The following is a 20,731-nucleotide window of genomic DNA, read 5'->3' as shown; positions in this document are numbered from 1 at the left end:
CCCACAGGCAGGATTCCAGAGTGAACAGTCAGCCTAGATCAAAGCCAAGCTCTCAAGATAAAAAGTCAGGATGGGAGAAAACACTCATCAGGTTTCTGGTGACCCTTAGCAGAATTTGTTCAAATGGACGCCTGTTGGGTTAGAAAAACAAATGCGTGGGTCTGTGAAGTAACCGAGCAGACTTATGGAGCCCGGCACTGGGAGTGTTAGTTACTCAGTTGTGCTCGACTCTTTGAGACCCCATGGACTGTAGCCCGCCAGGCTCCTCTGTCCATGGAATTCCGCAGGCAAGAATACTGGAGTGGGTTGCCATTCCCTTCTCCATGGGATCTCCCCAACCCAGGGATAGAACCCGGGTCTCCTGCATTGCAGGCAGATTCTTTTCTATCTGAGCTACAAGGAAGCCCAAAAGAGGGTATGTTTGAGTGGGACCCTGACGGACACCTAGCCTGTGTTTTCAACTGGAACTCTCTTATAACAAACAACACTTTCAGACAGCACCACACAAACCAGAAAGCGCATAACACTGCAAAAAAGAGTGAAGAAGAATGACCTGATTCCACCAAGAACACCAAACAAATGAGAGCCGGTAGCAAAGCCTGCCTAATAATCTGAGGATGAATAGCAGAGGAGCTCTGCAAAGAGCACAGTGTCCAGACCCAGTGCTGGCTCACCACCCAGCTTTGACCCACTATTCTGGCATGCCCTCCGTAGGCCACGAGCAGCAAGATAACTGGGGCACCCTCGGGGCGGTGAGGGGAGGGGTCTCTTGTGTCTGGTTGAAGTCTGGGGTCTGCGGCCACATATAGAGCACACAGTGTCTGTGTAGGGCTTCCACCAGAACTGTGGAAATGAATGAGTACCACCCGAATTACAATTTCAGAAGGTGATGTATTCAGAGCTTGCTACCAGTTGGAACACTCGGACCCAATCACTTGCTTTTAGCAGTGACTCCAAGACAAGAAAGGAGGCTTAATGAGGGGAGAGTGGGAGGACAGGCCTCTGGGGGGAAGCCAGAAGTGGGCTGGGAAGAGGTGGGTCCTCCTCCATGACTAATTTGGGAATACAAATATATATAAATATATAAAAAATATATTTGGCCTCTGGTAGCTCAGACGGTAAAGAATCCGCCTGCAGTGCAGGAGACTCTGGTTCAGTCCCTGGGTTAAGAAGATCCCTGGAGTAGGAAATGACAACCCACTCCAGTATTCTTGCCTGGGAGATCCCAGAGACAGAGGAGCCTGGTAGGCCACAGTCCATGGGGTGGCAAAGACACGACTGAGCGGCTAAGCGCACATGCTTTGCTTTCTCTGGTTGGTCCTGAGCAACAAGCTGGGTCCCCCAGTGAGAGGGAGCTGGCAGTTGCTGACCAAGTTGTGGTTCTTCCGGCTGATTGCTGTAGAGGCCTGGGGCGAAGCTGTACGTGATACACATTCTGATCTTATCTACCAGTATTTTCAGGCTGTCCTTGAGGGCAGTGACTTTTCATTCTTTTAATCTGCAAAGTCTTCATCAAACTGACAGCTGGACCAAGTTCTGTGTTTAGTAAGAGGTATAATTTTGGATCCATTCCTCCAGTCCCCGCGTGACATCTTCCATCTGATGACTGGTCTGAGGATTCCTTTGAAGGCAACTTCATTTTTACAGCCTACTTGGAGCCCTCATTTCCTTTCCTCTTTTCCTGCTGTGTGACTCAAGGCCTTGAAGTGACATATGGCTGCAGCATGTCACCCTGGGCTTACCTGTCTGTAAGCCTTCCGTGTTCCAAACGGGCTGTTAGAAACTCTTTGAAATCCAAGGCTCTTTCTTTTGTTATTCATTTAAATTGTCAGTAACACTAACACGATCATCTACACACAGAGGGTGATCAATACATGATTCTGACTCATTTAAAACTGTGCCTCTGATTCACCAAAGCCCAGAGCTCTTTTAGAGAGAAACTGGCTCATTAAAATGGTATCACACCAGGCCATCCTTAATACCTTCCCCCCAAATTATTCAATGTACACGTTACTGAGTGAGGTGCTTTGCAGATTGCTTAAAAAGAAAGGAAAATCTATTCTTTGATTGTGAGAAAAATCTTTGAGAACCAGAGACAGAGACAGTTTCAAACTGCTTTTGTACTGCTTCTGCTATAATTTTTAGCAGAATTATAAGTTACTTTGTCCCTGCGAGGAAGAGGGACTTAAGCCTTGCTCATTATCAAGGCTCCTGGTAGTCTTAGTCCCACAGGTTCAGGCCGACCCTAGAACTCACAAATTGCCGGCTGGTGAGGCAATTAATGAATAAAGAACTGAGGAAAGGCTCTGAGGTTAAAAATTATCGAGAAGAGTGCGATATAATTTAAATAGTAAAGCAGTCTGCACGTCCATTTTGAGCTGTGGTTCTCTGCAATCATTGAGTTTGGTTCTATTTCTGTTCTCGCAGATACCTGACTTGCTCACAGGCCAGTGGCAGTTCACAACCACTTGCTAGCTGTTACAACCCAGCTCTCATTCCCTTCTTTGCATTCCGTATTATTGTCTGTGTGAAAGTGAGGTTTTGTGTGTGTGTGTGTGTGTTTAATTGCCCTCAAGGACAGCTTTTATGTGTAGAAAAGGCCATTTAGAGGTTTACTTAGGTTACTTTTTAAATGAATATTTTATTTACTTGGTTCTTTCTTAAGCTTTTAATGTACCTTTATAGTCTTTGAATTCTTTCTAAAAGTCTAGAACATTTTTACAGTCTCTTTTAAGCTGGATTTTAGAACCTTATTAAATTCCCTTAAACATCTCAGTTTATTACATTGCCTTTTACGTTTAGGATTTTACATTAAAATGTTCAGTTTTCTTTTTGGCAAAACAATTGCCTAGTTTAAATACAGCCTTCCTGGCTACTTAACTCTTCTTAATCTCATTCAGTTATCTTAAATTTTTAAAGAATGTACATAAACTTAGTAAGAATTGAATTTAATACCACAAACCTAAATCAATTACACAAGTACACTTTAGCAAATGGAATTACGAGGGTATTAATACAAATAAATAAGAAAATACAGAGGCAAATAGGGCTTCCCTGGTGGCTCAGTTGGTAAAGAATCTGCCTGCAATGCAGGAGACCTGGGTTCAATCCCTGGGTTAGGAAGATGCCCTGGAGAAGGAAATGGCAACCCACTCTCGTATACTTGCCTGGGAAACCTCATGGGCAGAGGAGCCTGGCAGGCTCACAAGCACATGGGGTCACAAGGGTCGGACAAAAGTTAGTGACTAAAGCACCACAGAGACAAACATGCAAGATTCCTTAGTGCAAAATATTGACACTATGGGTTTTATTATCTTAAGATTTTTATACATACTCCTGATTCTTCCTGGGCAAAAAGATGCTTAATTACTAAAGATATAATATGTCATACCAAGAACATTTAGATATGGTTTCTGAGTAAGGTGAGTGTCTAGAATAATTCCCCCCCACAGCCTTTTTTTCTTTTTGTAAAAAAAAAAAAAAAATGCATAGCATGAAATTTACCATCTTTACCATTTGTACCATAAGTTTGCATTTCAATAATGTTGAGTATATTCATTTTGTTGGGCAACTGATCTACAGAACTTTTCATTTGGAAAAAACTGAAACTCTATATCCATTAAAAAAAAAACAACAAAAACTCCCATTTCTCCCTTCCCTGCAGATCCTGACAACCACCCTTCTGCTTTTTCTTTCCATGAATTTGGCCACTCCAGATGCCTCATATATGAGGCATCTTACAGTGTTTGTCCCTTTGTGTTTGGCTATCTCACTTAGCCTAATACTCTCCGATTCATCCTTATGGTAGTGTATCAGAGTTTTCTTCCTATTTAAGCAAAATTCTAGAATGATCTTTAAAGAATATTATTTGGCTGTGCCAGGTCTTAGTTGCAGCATATGAGATTATTAGTTGTGGCATGCAAGCTCTTAGTGTGGCATGTGGGATCTAGTTCCCCAACCAGGGAGCAAACCCAGGCACCCTGCATTGGGAGTGTGGAGTCTTAGCCACTGGACCACCAGGGAAGTCCCTAGAAAGATTCCTAATGACAATAGTGTACGGGTTCAAACTAAGTCTTAGTTATAATCACTGTACCTTTTAAAAGGAGATGGAGAAATTTCACATAGTTTACAGATTTAAGCCTCAAATAAGTCACAATTTTTAAAATATAGCCATAAATTGCTGATTCTCTCCACAATTAAGGTTTTCCCACTAGGATGCCTCTTAGATTTTAATGCCCCTAACTTCATAAAACATGTTTATTTCTGAAAACAATATTTTAGGCTGGTGTTTATATGGGATCAAATGTATATTTTCATTCCCAAAGCTCAATGCAATATTTTTTAAATCAAAATGATGAGAGGGAAAAGTTTTGACTCGTGATCCAAATACAATTGACAGAATAACAGAATCAGAGTAGAAGCCTTGACAAGCATAACATAATGCCAATAAAAAATATTTTTTATTGTGATTCTTATGATGCCCATAGTGTTAAAAAAAAAGGCATAGTAGCATTATTGCACACAACACATTTAATTATAATAATTTCAAATCCTAATGTTAGAGTCTGTTACTCATATGCAACTGTTTTCTGTATTTTAAGATACTCATTGGAGGCATTGAGTTGATGGTTAACATATTAAACATGTTTCTGTTTAAAATAATTGGACATAGGCTTCTGGTAACAATTTTGTGTGTAAGTGTTGATTGTCAGGAACAGTTTACTGACATTAATCAGAAGATGCCTACTTTTGTCTTCCAAAAGGAGTGTGGGGCCCCCACTGATTATTGCTTCTTGCTTCATCATATTATTTGGCTTTTCACTTCTTTGTGTCCTGACATACTTAAATAGTTTCCTGTTTATCTTCAAAAAACCTTGGACGTGACCATATCTTGCATTCTTTTCATATTCTTTCTATCTTCTAGGGCTCAAATTGTTATACATGTTAGAAAATATGTAATTACCCTCCAGGCATCCTCATAGCTTTTTTAGTTTTTGCACTTTTGACTTTTAAAATTTTCCTCTTGGCACTTGAACACACAATGTGGTTGTTTTCCTTTTGTATCTGTATTGTCTATTTCTGTTTCCCTCTTAATCTGACTCGTTGAATTTAAAAGCTCTTTTGTATGGTTTCTAGAAATGTTTCTAATATTGAACAACATTAGAATTTAGGTTTTAATTCTCTGTTTTAATAAATCCAAGCAGTAACATATGTATCTCAGGCTACTTCACTTCATTACAATGGATGAAAACATTTTTACTGTAATCTAAAACACTGAAGCAGTTGTATTACAACGTGGCCAGTGGTCGTATTACAGTGGACAGATTCTGTCTTCTGTAATCTTATTTTTTATTTTACAGGTCATGTTAGAATGAAAGTGTCTGACTTGTTTGCTTTACAAAGGGCCATAAGGTCAAACTGTTAACTTTTCTCAACCTAGATTTTTATGGAAATAATTGCAAAATATTAAAGTCAGAAAAAATTGTTACTATCCTTAGAAGTTTGCTGAATGCTTGCTAGCTATAAATGGGAGCAGATTAAGGGAGCCCAGTGTGCCCAGGAAGCTGGAAAGAATCTGAGGTCTAAACCCTGCTGAAACTTCTAACTCTAACCTGTTAACAACTGGGCTTCCCAGGTGGCACTAGTGGTAAAGAACCTGCCTGTCAGTGCAGGAGACACAGGAGATGTGGGTTGGATCCCTGAGTTGGGACGATCCCATGGAGAAAGGAATGGCTACCCACTCCAGTATTCTCCAGCTGCAAAGGGCTGGACACGACTGAAGCAACTTAGCAGGCATGCATGCTATTAACAACTAGTAACTTACTTGCAAGAAAATGGAAAAAAGAAACATTACCAGATCAGTGAAAGGATAATACCACTCTAAAGAAAGGGCATATTTTGAGAAAAGAGAAGAAAATTATTCCTATGAAAGATATTTACTAATTTTTATAAGGGAAGTCATCTGAAAGCAACGATACTTTCCACGTATGCCGCTAGGCAAGCCATAGTAGGGGTCACAGAACAGAAAGGTTATGAGAACTTGGACCACCTATGCCATCATGACACAACCATTTGTTCTAGAGAACTCTGGCCCATGGTGTGCGTACACGCTTAGTCACTAAGTCATGTCTGACTCTTTGTGACTGTAGCCTGCCAGGCTCCTCTGTCCATGAAAATTTCCAAGCAAGAATACTAGAGTGGGTAGCCATTTCCTACCCCAGGGGTTCTTCCTGACCCAGGGATCGAACCCATGTCTTGTATCTCCTGCGTTGGCAGGCAGATTCTTTACCACTGTGCCATCTGGGAAGCTCATGCCCCCAAGGAGATAAGACTGTAAATCAGTACATTTTACTGTTTGTTCTGTGAATTTCTGCAAACCAATTTTGTTCAGGTATATACTTTGCTCATTTGGATAAACAGTTCTCCTATTGAGATAATACTCGCTAGCTGCTTTGGGCAAAGAGCGTCATTATCCTTCAAGAGTTTAGTCATAAAAACACCTTGCTATGTCCACCAATTCCAAATCATTGTGTTAAAACTATCACAAAAATAAATTGCTATGAAAGACTTGCTATAAACCTCGTAAGTCCAGCTTCTTAAACCCTGCAAATACTACTTCTTGAAATCTTCCTTCTCATATAAGATCATGGGGGTGCTCCCCCTTGTGATGGCAACTCTAATAACCTTAGCGTCACTTGATCAATAGGTTTCTCTGCCGTTCTTTTGGTGAATTGACACTGACAGCCCTGGAGACACAAGAAGATCTGATCAACACCAACTGGTTGACACAGCCCAAGATCCTCAGCTCTGAAACCACATGGATCCTTGAGGCTTCTTGAACATCCTGTTCAGGGATTTCTTCCTCTGCAGTGGTCAAGTAGGTCCTACATTTGTGCTCAGTAGATTTATCAGTAGATAAATCCAGTAGATTTATATGAAACTCTCTTAAGCCAAGTTTATTTTGTTTCCTGGGAATAAGAGAATTCTTCCTGGGAATCCCTTGTCTATCTGGCCCAATTTGAAAACTCACACTTGGAGGGAAACCTAGCTTGATATTCATAGCACAGCATTAAGGTTCTTTTTATGTTCTTGTCACTTTTTTGTTGTAAGGCCATCAGAGAAAATTTAGAGGGGGGAAGGATTAGCATAGGTTTAGCAGTTTGTCTCTCAATCCATCCCCTAGTGCTGACAAGTTCAGAACACTTTATCAGACCCTCATCCTTACAGGACTGTTTTTGCCTTGCACCACCAATCCAAACCTCATAACGCGGTTTCTCTCTCTGGCCTTTGTTTCATCATTTAATTTCATTTCTTTTGCTTGGAGATGGAAATATGAAGGCTGTGAGGCTTGCTAATTGGCCAGATTCTCACCAAGTGTTGTGGTTTTCATGGGCTCATCTTTGACACTCTGAGGCACGTGTGTACTGCTTTCGTGCTTTCATTCTCGTGCATATTTCTCTCACTAACCTATTTCACCAAGAAGGATTTAGAATTACTCTGGCCATTTCAGGGAATTCCTGACATGAACAAGATGCAAATGGGAAGAAAATCTTGGGAGGAGATTCTCTGACTTATGTGTCCAAATAAGAGGTAACTTAAAAAAAAAAAATTGAGTTATAATTGTTTTACAGTATTACATTGGTTTTAAGTGTATAACATAGTGATTTAATACATTTATAGTTTATACTCCTTCTAAGGTTATTATAAAATATTGGCTGTATTCCCCGTGCACATCCTTGTATCTTGTTTATTTCATACCTGGTAGTTTTTAACCTCTTAGTTTTTTTCTCTACTTGCCTCTCCCCTAGCCCTTTCCCCATTGGTAAACGCTAGTTTGCTTATGGTGTCTGTGAGTCTATTTATGTTTTGTCATATTTATACATTTATTTTATTTTTTAGATTCTACATGTAAGTGAAATATCAAAATAATCATGACTTTTTAATAGAACTAGGACAAATGACCTCAAATAACCAAAGCAATCTTGAAGAAAAAGAACAAAGGCAGAATATCAATCTCTCTGACTTCAGACTGTACTCTAAAGCCACGGTAATCAAAACAGCACGGTATTGGCACAAAACCAGACGAATAGATTAATGGAGCAGAATAGAAATCCCAGAAATAAATCCGTGCACATATGATCAATTAATTTATGACAAAGGAAGCAACAATATACAATGGATAAAAGATGGTCTCTAAGTGGTTTGGGGAAGACTGGACAGCTACATGTAAAAGAGACTAGTTTTTAACATAAGAGATTCACCCTCTTAAGGTTTCCCACTTTGGTGATTACTGAGTGTGGGCGTGCTAAGTCACTTCAGTCACGTCCAGCTCTTTGCAGCACCGTGGACTGTAGCGCACCAGGCTCCTCCGTCCATGGGATGCTCCAGGCAAGAACACTGGAGTGGGTTGCCATGCCCTCCTCCAAGGGATCTTCTGGGTACCAGTTTTTTAATCATAAGGTTTTGCTAAAAACCCTAGTTATTATTCAGATAAACTGTAATGCTTTATTAATCTTGTGTGTATATCTGTATAAATAGAGTTTCCTTCATCTGACCCCTTTCCCTTCCTTGCAGAGGTTAGATAATTAGCCTTTTATTGATAATTCTATATCTGTCTTAAGCTTACTTTCTCTTATTTCTTCTTTCCTTTTCTTTTCCCCTTCTCTTTGGAAATTTGGAAGTTAATTTGTTCATGAACTTTGCTCAGTCATGATGTGTAAATTCTATAGTATCTAATGCAGATATAATGTTTAAAGTTTCCAAAATATAATGAGGATGGAGGAAACATTATATTGTTTGTGCTGCTTTTGTATGTTTTTCCTTGCCAAGAGTGAAATTCAAAAGAAAAGTTAACTGTGATGTTAAGCAATGCATGTGGTTCCTAGCTAGAAAGAAAAACTCAACATTGAGAAGTTTTGGCAAAATTTCACAGTCTTTAAAATTTTTGAGATTATTATAGAGATTTACTTATATATAAAAAACCAGGAAGATAGTCTTCTTAAAAAGATATTTCTTTGGACAAATTAGAATATTTTAATTGTAGTTTAAAATCAACATAATGTCTTCTTGCTAATTTTATCAACTTGTAAAATATTTAGTGAAAGATTTTAGTTAAATACAAGATGAGTTTAAGTTTTCATGATTTAAATGTCTAAGATTTCCTACATCAGTTCCATGGATCCAGTAAGTTATCTTTGTTTCCACAAGTATTTTTAGGATTAAAAAAATACTAAATTATGTTTAAAGGAAAATTAATCTTTTAAATTCTTATGTGGCCTAAAATGTCAACAGTGCCAAACTGAAGAAACCCTAGTTTAAACCAAAATTACAAATCTAGTCTGATTTGTCCAAAATTTCATCTTAATAATGTAGATTTTGGATTCTTATATAAAAATGCTTCTGAACTAAGTTTCTTTAGAAATGCATTTTTAAAGACTAACCTATATAAAATACTAGAATTTAGTTTATTTAACTTCTAGAAAATCTGGGAACATTATATGTATTTAATAACTTATTAACCTATATAAAACAATCAGAACAGAACTCTGCTTTTGTAAGACTTTGCAGTCCAATTTACCAATACCCTCTGGAGATAGAAAAATATTTGAAATCACCCTGAAGGAGCTAAAGACTTTCTCAGTCACAAAAACCACAGAAAAAGTTTGTAGCTTTACTTCTCCAACCTCAGCTATGGGTAAATGTAAACACAGAGCACAAAAACTCCCCAGTTCTTTTTCCTTTCCAATGGACACAGAAATATTTTCTTAGTTGACATGGGTTCACAAACAGTCAAAAAGGAAAACAAACCAGATTCTCTGTTATCTCTCACCTGACAAAGAACAGATCTCCATCACCCTCACAGAGATTACTAAATGTCAGGACAGTTCAAAGAGATTACCAGAAATTGTTGCAATCAATCAGGAACCATTGATCAGCCACACACAAATCAAATTATTTACACATCAGATGCTCAACTGACTATGCAAACAAGCTGATCTATTAGGCCATTTGTCCCTGCAGTTGACTGTGGAAAGCAACTTAGCCCAAACACTCAGACAAAGCATAGACCAACTCACACACTTACCCCAAAAGAAAACAAAAATCAGGAGAGGGGAAAGAGAGGAAAAAGCTGGAGACAGTGAGTCAACAAAGGTTAAGTTTCTACAGCTGATTGGGAATCCCTGCAGGGGTCAAGGAGAGACATGCCTCAGCTTAAGGACACATTAAGCTCAGTTCTTGCACAATGCTGTTCTGCTGAACCCACAGGTTAGGCCGCTTGGGTATCTCAGTGGATGATCGATCATCATGTTGAAGTCCATTTTTCAAATAATTGAAACAAAGCTCTCTTATCCATACAGAATGAACACATATTCTGCTTATTTTTTAAAAAGTGAAGAAACTGTCAAGTACTATGAAGGGTTGGAGATTTTGCCCTAGTTACAAGCTGAAAGGCTGCCTGCCAAGGATTCATGGTTGCCAGCAGAAGACACAAGATGTTTGGGTCAGAGGCAAGAAGAAATGTATTACTCACAGCACAACAAGCTGTATGAACATAAGCATATTTGGTGCCAGTTTTTCAAACCACAATTTCTGCACAATGATACGAAGAAGGCCAGGTGACACTTGCACATGGGTGCCTTTCAGGAGAGCAACTCTGAGCTTAGGTAGTGCATGCTAAGCATGCCTGACCCCCATCTGACTCAGAAGGAGAATCGATCTCTCTATGTTCCAAGACTCTGAGCAAACCTGCACGTTTCTCTGGACGCAAATACTGTGTTCCAAGGCTGTTGCTATACAAACATTCTTTCAAAGATAATCCTGAACAAACTCAGTTAGTACCTCTGCTCATAAGACACACAGAAATGTGAGACACCCATGGAGAATTCTCTCCTAACATTAGCAAGTAAGATGGTAAAGCTAATTCAAAAACATTTTGAGGAATTATTTATAGGCACCAATGTTAGAGAAAGGTTTTAGGTGAGATGCGAAACTTGTTACTTCACTGAAAAAAATGAACAACAACAAAAAAAGCCCAACATAATTCTGGAAGTTAACTTTTCTATCACATAGAAATCTACAAAATCACATGAATTTTACATTGTCTGAGTTCTAGTCAAATAGGAAAGAGAATGGTAAAATATAGGTGAAAGTGCCAGTTTCATTTTCTTAAAAATAACACTCAGATGTTTTTTTGTGTGTGTGTGTGCTTTTTTTAAAAAAAAATTATTTATTCTAATTGGAGGCTAATTACTTTACAATATTGTAGTGGTTTTTGCCATACATTGACATGAATCCTCCATGGGTGTACCCGTGTTCCCCATCCTGAACCCCCTCCCCATCCCATCCCTCTGGGTCATCCCAGTGCACTGACCCCGAGCACCCTGTATCATGTATCAAACCTGGACTGGCGATTCATTTCACATATGATAATATACATGTTTCAATGCCATTCTCCCATGTCATCCCACCTTCGCCCTCTCCCACAGAGTCCAAAAGTCTGTTCTATACATCTGGGTCTCTTTTGCTGTCTCTCATACAAGGTTATCATTACCATCTTTCTAATGATCAGCTATACTGTCTTGGCTTCATTTCTAAGTTTTATATGATTATTCATAAGCTGTGAACATGATACACTCAGTCATCATTTTATGTCTTTTGCATGGATACTAAAAATGTCCTTTCCCTACCTTTACTGTTTGTATGGTGAAGAGCACCCTTCATAATCTTACCTAAACTGTTTGCTAACACTAAGTTTGCTAAGACTAATATCCATAGTTTTCTTGGTAATGTTCAAGGTATAAGTTCTTAGTAATTTGTGCTGATTTTATTAAGTCCTTGATTATTTAAAAAAATTCATTTCTTCAGAACAGCTAAATTTCCTTACTATTTTGTTACCTTCTAATTTTACTGTAAAATATAGTTTTTATTTTGATTTATGTATACTCATCCCTGCTTACAGGTAATTGTGCTCCTGTCTCAATCAGATCACCAAATCATTTTGATAACTTTTATTTTGCTTCCTCAAGATTATTAAAGAATTACTGATCCTAAATTCAAAAAACTAAAAATTTAAGATGTCTTTTCTTGTGTGTGTCAGAATGTACGTAACATAACACATCTTAATCACTTTTAAGTATACTGTTCTATAGCATCAAGTACAAAAAGTCACTTCACATTATTGTACAACCATGACCACCATCTGTCACCAGAACATTTTCATCTTCCCCAACTGGAACTCTATACCCACTAAATAATATCTCCCCATCCCTTCCTCCTCCCAGGCTTTGGCAACCAATATTCTACTTTCTGTCCTCTGAGTTTAACTACCTTCAGTGGCTTTTCTCCCAAGTATCTTTTTAGTATTAGCTGTTATGTTTAGGTCTCTGATTCACTTTAAGTTAATCTTTTGTATATGGTATAAGGTAAGAGTTCAACTTCATTACTTTGCATGTGAATAGTCAACTTTTCTGGCAACATTTGCTCAAAAAATATGGAACACTTTACAGATTTAAATGTCACACTTGTTCTAGGGCCATGCTAATCTCTGTATCATTCCAGTTTTAGCTTAGGTGCTGCCAAAATGAGAATTAGATGTCTTTCAAAATTAAAATTATCTATGGCATTTCTCAAAGAGCCCCTGGAAAATCACAATGATTTATACATCTATCTTATAAAAAGAGAGATGCCAGAAATATTTTAGATTACTTTGATATACTTTATATTAATACTCCTGAACTAACTCATCACTATATAAGGAATTCATGAGAATTATCAAATGAAAAGGTAGTTCATATAAAATATTCTGAGACTGTACATTGTGCAGAATAAATTGACAGAGTCAGGAGGCTTGTTAATGCCTTCATTGTCCACAATGGAATCTAATCCTAGAAATACTATATATTAAAATTTTTTTATCTACTGTACTCTAATGGAAAAGTTTACTGTTTCAATTTTGATATTGTTTGTCATTGTAATAAATCAACCTCATTAATTTAATCATACTCAGAAGTAGGCAGTTCTGTTTCCTCAGGGGTTATAATAAAAAGGCTATTTTTAATCAAATCCAGGAGCTATAGTACTCTTAAATAGTTCTTCAAGAGAAGGACTTAAAAAATTTATGTTAAAAGAAGAAAACATAATGTGTTAGCCATGTGTTATAAAATATCAATAATTACTATACCCCAAGGTTATTATTTTATTTTGGAAAGATCTCCAGAAATTGCCTGAAAACACAGCTTTGGCCTTATAATTTAAAAAAATTAACAAATCAGATGATTTTTTGAAGACTATGTTAAAATTGCAAAGTCATTTTTGCTTTTTTTGATGTATAACATTTAGTTACACATTCATGTATCTTTAAACATCTATTCAGTCCCAAAATAAAACTTATTTCATATTATATATTATTTTAAGTATAGTAAGCATTGTCTTACATAATTAATGCAAGAAAATTAAGCACCTTTGTTTCTTAATCAGTAGGGAAGGGTCTAAATTTATCCTTATGTATTTTAAAAATTATCAGATATTGACATTTTAAATATTTAAGTATTAAAATTATTATTTTAAATGAATATTATATTATATTTGCCAACAAAGTCTATCTAGTCAAGGCTATGATTTTTCCAGTGGTCATGTATGAATGTGAGAGTTGGACTATAAAGAAAGCTGAGCGCCAAAGAATTGATGCTTTTGAACTGTGGTGTTGGAGAAGACTCTTGAGAGTCCCTTGGACTGCAAGGAGATCCAACCAGTCCATCCTAAAGAAGATCAGTCCTGGGTGTTCACTGGAAGGATTGATGCTGAAACTGAAACTCCAGTACTTTGGCCACCTCATGAGAAGAGTTGACTCACTGGAAAAGACTCTGATGCTGGGAGGGATTGTGGGCAGGAGGAAAAGGGGATGACAGAGGATGAGATGGCTGGATGGCATCACCAACTTGATGGACATGAGTTTGGGTGAACTCTGGGAGTTGGTAATGGACAGGGAGGCCTGGTGTGCTGTGATTCAAGGGGTTGCAGAGTCAGACACGACTGAGCGACTGAACTGAACTGATATTAGTGGTAAAGAACCATTTAAAACATGTAGCTACTTGTCCGGTCAAGTCACTCAAGATGTTCTCTTGACCAGGGGTTGAACCTGGGGCCACAACAGTGAACACATCTAACCACTGCACTGGACCACCAGGGAACTCCCGAGTGGCTGTTCTCTTGCTCTCTGTACAGCCCCTGTTCAACCAATGCCTGCTTCACCTACCCCCTATTCACCCAGCTGATTTTCCTACGTACTTGCCCCAGGCCCTGGCTAACGATTTCTAGCTTTAGATCGGAACTCTTCACTGTGCTTGTCAAAGGCTTGTTTCCCTGGTAACCTGTGAGCCCATCTGATGTCACTTCCTCCCCTGGTAGATAACCTCCCCCTGCCCCCCGCAGCAAGCACTGCTGCCAAGTACTGCTGTCTGCACCTGGCGGGGTTTGGCTCCAGGACCTTGCTTCAGATGAAGATTCCCCTGTCCATTAAACCACTGATGTCCCTGTGACTGCCTTCGGGCTCATCCTTTGGTCCTGAGCTGGGCAAGGCCTTGGAGGCCTCGGGGTGCGGCACAAGAAGTAGAGAATCAGCCAGGAGACCCAGGAAACTCCCGAGAGCCAACAGATGTTGGGAAATAAAGATGGGGGAGGGGAAGTTGCAGGGACCTAGCAGGTGGGGCCTGAACGTTGCAGGTGTAACCCTGGCGTGGCCACCCGCTGGTATGTGGGGCCCTTTGGTGACGGTCCTTGATGAATGGGGGCCACCGAGAGAGTACCGAGAAATCATAGACCCTCCTCAGGTTACTGTGGGGATGTTTGGCTGCCGTTTCTACAGGAAAGAAAGAGACAATAGGTGGTGGCCACAGCTGCAGGCTAGCAACTGCTTTCTATTTAAGAAAGGCCACAGAGCGGAGTTAATAGTCAAGGTGTCGGTTACCTTGCATGCTGATTCCTATTCCTCTGAAGTGAGGCATATGGATGTGAGTGAATGATATATAGTATTGCTATTTCTTTCAACTTATTTAGAACCTAGAAAAAAAAGATCTCCGAAAATGGCCAAGGTGGGAATTGTTTTATCATTTTAAAGCTGGACTTTGCATATACCATTAGAGGAAGTTAGTGTTCTAGAAGGAATTGATATTTCTGTTCTTGTGCTTTTGAGATATAAATCATCTACTTGGGCTCTCAGAAACTTTACTCCTATGAGATCTCTAAGAGTAAAGAGGAAAAAAGACCTTTTAAAATGGTTTAGAAATAACTATGCTTTGGGAATGTCTGTCTAAAGCAGTCTTCAGGTTTTGGTAACGTGCAACTGTTGTTTAGTCTCCGAGTCATGTCTGACTCTGTGAACGCATGGACTGCAGCACGCTAGGCTCCTCTGTCCTTCACTGTCTCTTGGAATTTGCTCAGATTCATGTCCATTGAGTCAGTGATGCTATCTAACCGTCTCATTCTCTGCTGCCCACTTCTCCTTTTTCTTTCAATCTTTCCCAGCTTCAGGGTCTTTCCTAACTAAACTAAATTGAAGAGAATTTGTTGACTATCTGGATAGTCATTTCAAATTGGATAAATAAAGGAACATTAATTGCTGGGCAGGTCTAAGTTTACCTACTTTTACCTTCTTAGGAGAGGAAAGCTAAAGCATACATTTTCCTGTTAGTAAAGCAAACAGTTCACAATTACTTGCTTCTGGCTTTTTGCCAGAGACTAAGGGTTTGTTGTTGTTATTATTGCTGCTGCTGTTTTTCCAACTTAATTGAGATATAATTGACATATAACATTGTATACAATTAAGGTGAACTTGTTGATTGGATATATTTATATATTGAAAATGATTACCATCTTAGCTAATTCTTCATCGTGTTACATTATTAGCAATTTCTTTTTGTGGTGTATACATTTAAGATATATTCTCTTGGAAACATTAAGTATATGAAGCAGTATTATTAACTATAATTCTGTGTTATACATGGGATGCCCAGACTTAGTCTTACAATGGAAAGTTTGTGCCTTTCAGTGACTATTTTTAAAATTTTATTTTATTGAGTATAGTTAGTTTACAATGCTGTGTTAATTTTTGCTTTAGATCTAAATCACTTTTTGCTCTAAATCACTATAGAGCAAAGTGATTCGGTTATGCATATATATTCTTTTTCATATTCTTTTATGATTTATTACAGGATATTGAATGTAGTTTCCTATGCTATACGGTAGGGTCTTGTTGTTTATCCATTCTGATGGTTTTCTTCTGTTAATCCCAGACTCCCTTCTTCCATCCCTGGACCTCCCTCCACCTTGGGAACCGAAAGTCTTTTATCTATGTCTGTGAGTCTGTTTCTGTTTCATGGATAAGTTCATGTGTGTCATATTTTAGATTCCACATGCGAGTGATGTCATACAGTATCTGTCTTTCTCTTCCTGATTTACTTCACTTGGTAAGAGGATATCTAGATTTATCTGTGTTGCTGCAAATGGCATGATTTCATTCTTTTTTATGGCTGAGTAGTATTCCACTGTGTGTGTATATATACATGTGCACACACACACCACATCTTCTTTATCCATTGATGAACATTTAGGTTGTTTCCAAGTCTTGCCTATTGTAAATAGTTCTTCTATGAACAGAGGGGTGCATGTATCTTTCCCAATTATAATTTTGTCTGGGTATCTGCCCAGGAGTAGGTTACTGGATCATACAGCAACTCCTTTCAGTTTTTTAAGAAACTTCCATATTGTTCTTGCTAGTGGCTGCACCAATTCACATTCCTACCAACAGTATAGAGGAGGGTTTCCCCTCTCTCCACACCCTCTCCAGCATTTATTATGCCATTCAGACTAATGTGAGGTGGCACCTCATTGTAGTTTTGATTTGCATTTCTCTAATAGTTAGCAATGTTGCGCATCTTTTCACATGCCTGTTGGCCATCTGTATGTCTTCTTTGGAGAAATGTCTAGGGATTCTGCCCATTTTTTTGTTTTGTTTGTTATTGAGATATATCAGCTGTTTGTATATTTTTGGAAATTAATCCCTTATCCTTCACATTATTTGCAAATATTTTCTCCCAGTCCATAGGTTATCTTTTCATTTTATTTATGGTGTCCTTTGCTGTGCAAAATATAAGTTTGATTAGATTCCATTTGTCTATTTTTGCTTTTACTTTTATTGCCTTGGGAGTCTGACCTAAGAAAACATCGGTCTGATTTATGTCAGAGAATGTTTTGCCTATGTGCTCTTTGAGGAGTTTTATGGTTTCAAGCCCTGTATTTAAGTCTTCAAGATATTTCCAGTTTATTTTTGTATGCGGTGTAAGAATGTGTGCTAACTTCTTTGATTTACATGTGGCTATTCAGCTTTCCCAATACCACTTGCTGAAGAAACTGACTTTCCCCCGCTGTTTATTCTTGCCTCCTTTGTCAAAGATTAATTCCCCTATACCGTGTCACTTTACTGACCTTCCTATGTACTTGCCCCAGGTCCCAGCTAATGACTTCTAGCTTTATTTTATTATTATTTTTTTTTGCAGCACTGTGCAGGGTGTAGGCCAACACCGGTCAGGTTTTAAGTTTTACTGAACTTTAGAATTCTTTGTTTTAGAAGAGTATTTTGACATCTCATTCATTTTATAGAGCATCCAGATTAAAGAAGCATTCTAAGCAATGTTTACATAGTAGCAATTTGGCAGCTGAAAATAAAAAATATATATAGCCTTTGTAGTTTCAGCTTAAGGATAAATTACCTTTCTTTTGTCTCCAGCCTCTGGTCCTCAGAAGTTGAAACATTTTGCTAATGGCAAATTCACTATGCTTGGGACTTTCAGGGATGTTAAAGCCTCCTATTCTTTGAGACTTGTAGGCAAGTGCTGGGATGGCTTCTGGGCCTTTGAAAGAGTATTATTTTTATCATTTTGTGTGTGCAAAGAAACTGCAGGAAAAACAGAGTTGTTTTGAGAATAGTTTCAGTACCCTCATCTTAGCTAATTGTTCAGCATCTCTCCAGCTTCAGAATTTATTTGTGAGGAAAGCTCTTTATCTACCTGCCCCTACATGTGATTTCTGGATTCCCGACAGTGTCTTCAAGTGTCATACTGAGGATCAAAGACTTACATGGCATATTTTTTCAGCCTTAAATTAGTATATTCAGACTCCATGTGTAAATTCTGGGCTACAGTTTATGCTGTTTATGTTGCCACAAGAATAGGAAAGAATGGAGATTGATGTGGGCACCAACCAGAAGAAATATTTCAAGAACAACAAGAACGACCACAGAACAATTTTGGATAAAGAGTATTTTTAGGAGCATTTTTTAGAGGAAGAAGAGCTTAAAGCATTTAATATTCAGACTAGAAAAGGAAGTTCTACATATTGATAATGTCCCCCTCTCCATCCCCTATTACCAACAGTCAAACCCTTTCCTGTTATCAAGCCTAAGAAATAGGAAACAGCTAAATGGATTATCGTCAATTTGAATATCTGATGGTACAAGATCTAGGTGATAAACAAAATTTATTGCAATGAAAGCCTTCAGTAATCTCAACTATGTAAAAAACATGCTTAAGAAAAAATACTGGAAGAGGCATAGATCAGTTACTTACTAGAGTGAGTTAGGAGAATGAGTTTATGGGTTTTGTTCACCTTTGTAACTTACTCTGCTATCCAAATTTTGTGTAATAAATCACTTCAATTCTTAACTAAAAATAAAGGAAACTTAAACCTATAAAACCCTCAAGGATGCCCTTTTGAAGCTTTAGGCTGAAGAGAAGGGAAAGATGTATACACACAAGGTAATATAAATCAAGTTTTAATTAATTTTTTTCACTAACCACCATACTGCTATGTCAAAATAATAAACATTTTCCTACATCAGTAATACAGAAAACATTGTTCCTGTATTGGGAATACACTTGTAGAAGAGTTATGGAGCACCTGGCAGAAAAAGTAGCCAACTTTATGACAGAAAGTTCTGTATTCCCCTGGTAAATGCATGTTTATTATCCCGGCTTTGGCCACAGCAGCTAAAGGCTTCTTTTAAAGTTTCCAAGTTACTAACTCCCCGGTTTCCATGGTAACCATTTTTTTTGGTGGTGGTGGCGGGGGCCAGGGCGGGGGGAGTAGTATTCCTATATGTAGAAATTGCAAAATGAAAAATGGAGTTTCTTCCAGAAGAGAGTCCCACAGCACAAGGCTGGGAGGTGAGTGATCTGTGTTGGAATGGATCTTAGAATGAATGGCCACTTCTGGTTCCCTTGGAAGGATCATAATGTATTGTTCTACAGTTGAACTAAAGGAAGATGTGAAAATGAGGAGAAACAAGCCATATGGGATTTAATTTCAAAACTAGGGAAAACGCTGCTTAAAACGGAGCACCCTGATAGAGTTAGGGGAAGAGCTGTGAAAGTCATTCCCTTACAATGTTTCTTTTGTGTGCCCCTAGGAAGGCATGTGTAGGTTACACATAGAGAATCCCTTTGCTATGGTAACAGAATCTTTCCCCAAGGCAACAGGAAATAGGAAGGGAAAATTTTTCTGCAGGTCTGAGATGGAGTGAATAGATGAATTTTTGGTAAACAGCTAGTCTTCACCAGGCTGTGACTCCTCCTTCACCAAGGACACCTTCCCTTCTGCTCTTTTTCCTCCCTTATTCTATCAAGTGAAAATCACTCTGTTGTGTCTCACTCTTTGCTATCCCATGGACTATACAGTCCATGGAATTCTCCAGGCCAGAATACTGGAGTGGGTAGCCTTTCCCTTCTTGAGAGGACCTTCCCAACCTAGGGATCGAACCCACGTCTCCCGCGTTGCAGGCGGATTCTTTACCAGCTGAGCCACAAGGGAAGCCCTATTCTATCAAAGCTTACTCTTAACAATCTGATATATATGTTCTTAAAATGTAAATACTTGACTATGGGTCATTATGTTAGCTATTTACTCACAATAAAGAATATGCTATAACCCAATGAGTGATGCTCTAAGGGAGGCATTTAAAGCATAAAGAGAGATTAAAGAGAAGAGAATCCTTTAGTGAGTTCTCCATTCCTATAGCTGCCTTCTTATAAAGTCATAAAGTTAATCCTATCCAGACAGATTTATACACTTTTTGCTACTTTTATTTGTGGTAAAAAAAAACATAATATTTGCCATATTAGCTTTTCTTTTTAACTGTACAGTTCACTAAGGTTAAATATATTCACATTGTTGTGAAATGCCTCTAGAGAACATTTTCATGATGTAAAACTGAAATCCTGTATCCATTAAGTAACAACTCCCCATTTCTCCCTCCATTCCAGCTCCTGGTAACAACTCTTCTACTGTTCAATAAGTTTGCCTACTATAGATAATGCATTTATAAGTGTAATCATATAACTCATATAAGTCAATCCTAAAAAGAAATCAGTCCTGAACATTCATTGGAAGGATTGATGCTAAAGCTGAAACGCCAGTACTTGGGCCACCTAATGTGAAGAACTGATTCATTGGAAAAGACCCTGATGCTGGGAAAGATTGAAGGCAGGAGGAGAAGGGGACAACAGAGGATGAGATGGTTGGATGGCATCACCAGCCTGATGGACATGAGTTTGAGTAAGCTCCGGGAGTTGGTGATGGACAGGGAGGCCTGGCATGCTGCAGTCCACGGGGGTCGCAAAGAATCAGACAGCCTGAGTGACTGAACTGAATTAGTGCTTGACTTTCTGTGACTGGCTGATTT

The 20,731-nt window shown here is 38.5% G+C and overlaps 1 non-coding gene across 1 annotated transcript; it reads right to left on the bottom strand.

The window, feature by feature from the left end:
* Window positions 1-12,484: 12,484 nt before the first annotated feature.
* On the bottom strand, window positions 12,485-12,588 carry LOC120878328. The gene has a single exon (XR_005724531.1). It is a non-coding gene; the product is annotated as a U6 spliceosomal RNA (small nuclear RNA).
* Between the last annotated feature and the right edge of the window lie 8,143 nt (window positions 12,589-20,731).

This window comes from Oryx dammah, unplaced genomic scaffold (assembly GCF_014754425.2).
Source record: "Oryx dammah isolate SB20612 unplaced genomic scaffold, SCBI_Odam_1.1 HiC_scaffold_18, whole genome shotgun sequence".
Taxonomy (NCBI): domain Eukaryota; kingdom Metazoa; phylum Chordata; class Mammalia; order Artiodactyla; family Bovidae; genus Oryx; species Oryx dammah.
This window is presented reverse-complemented; position numbering and strand designations above follow the sequence as displayed.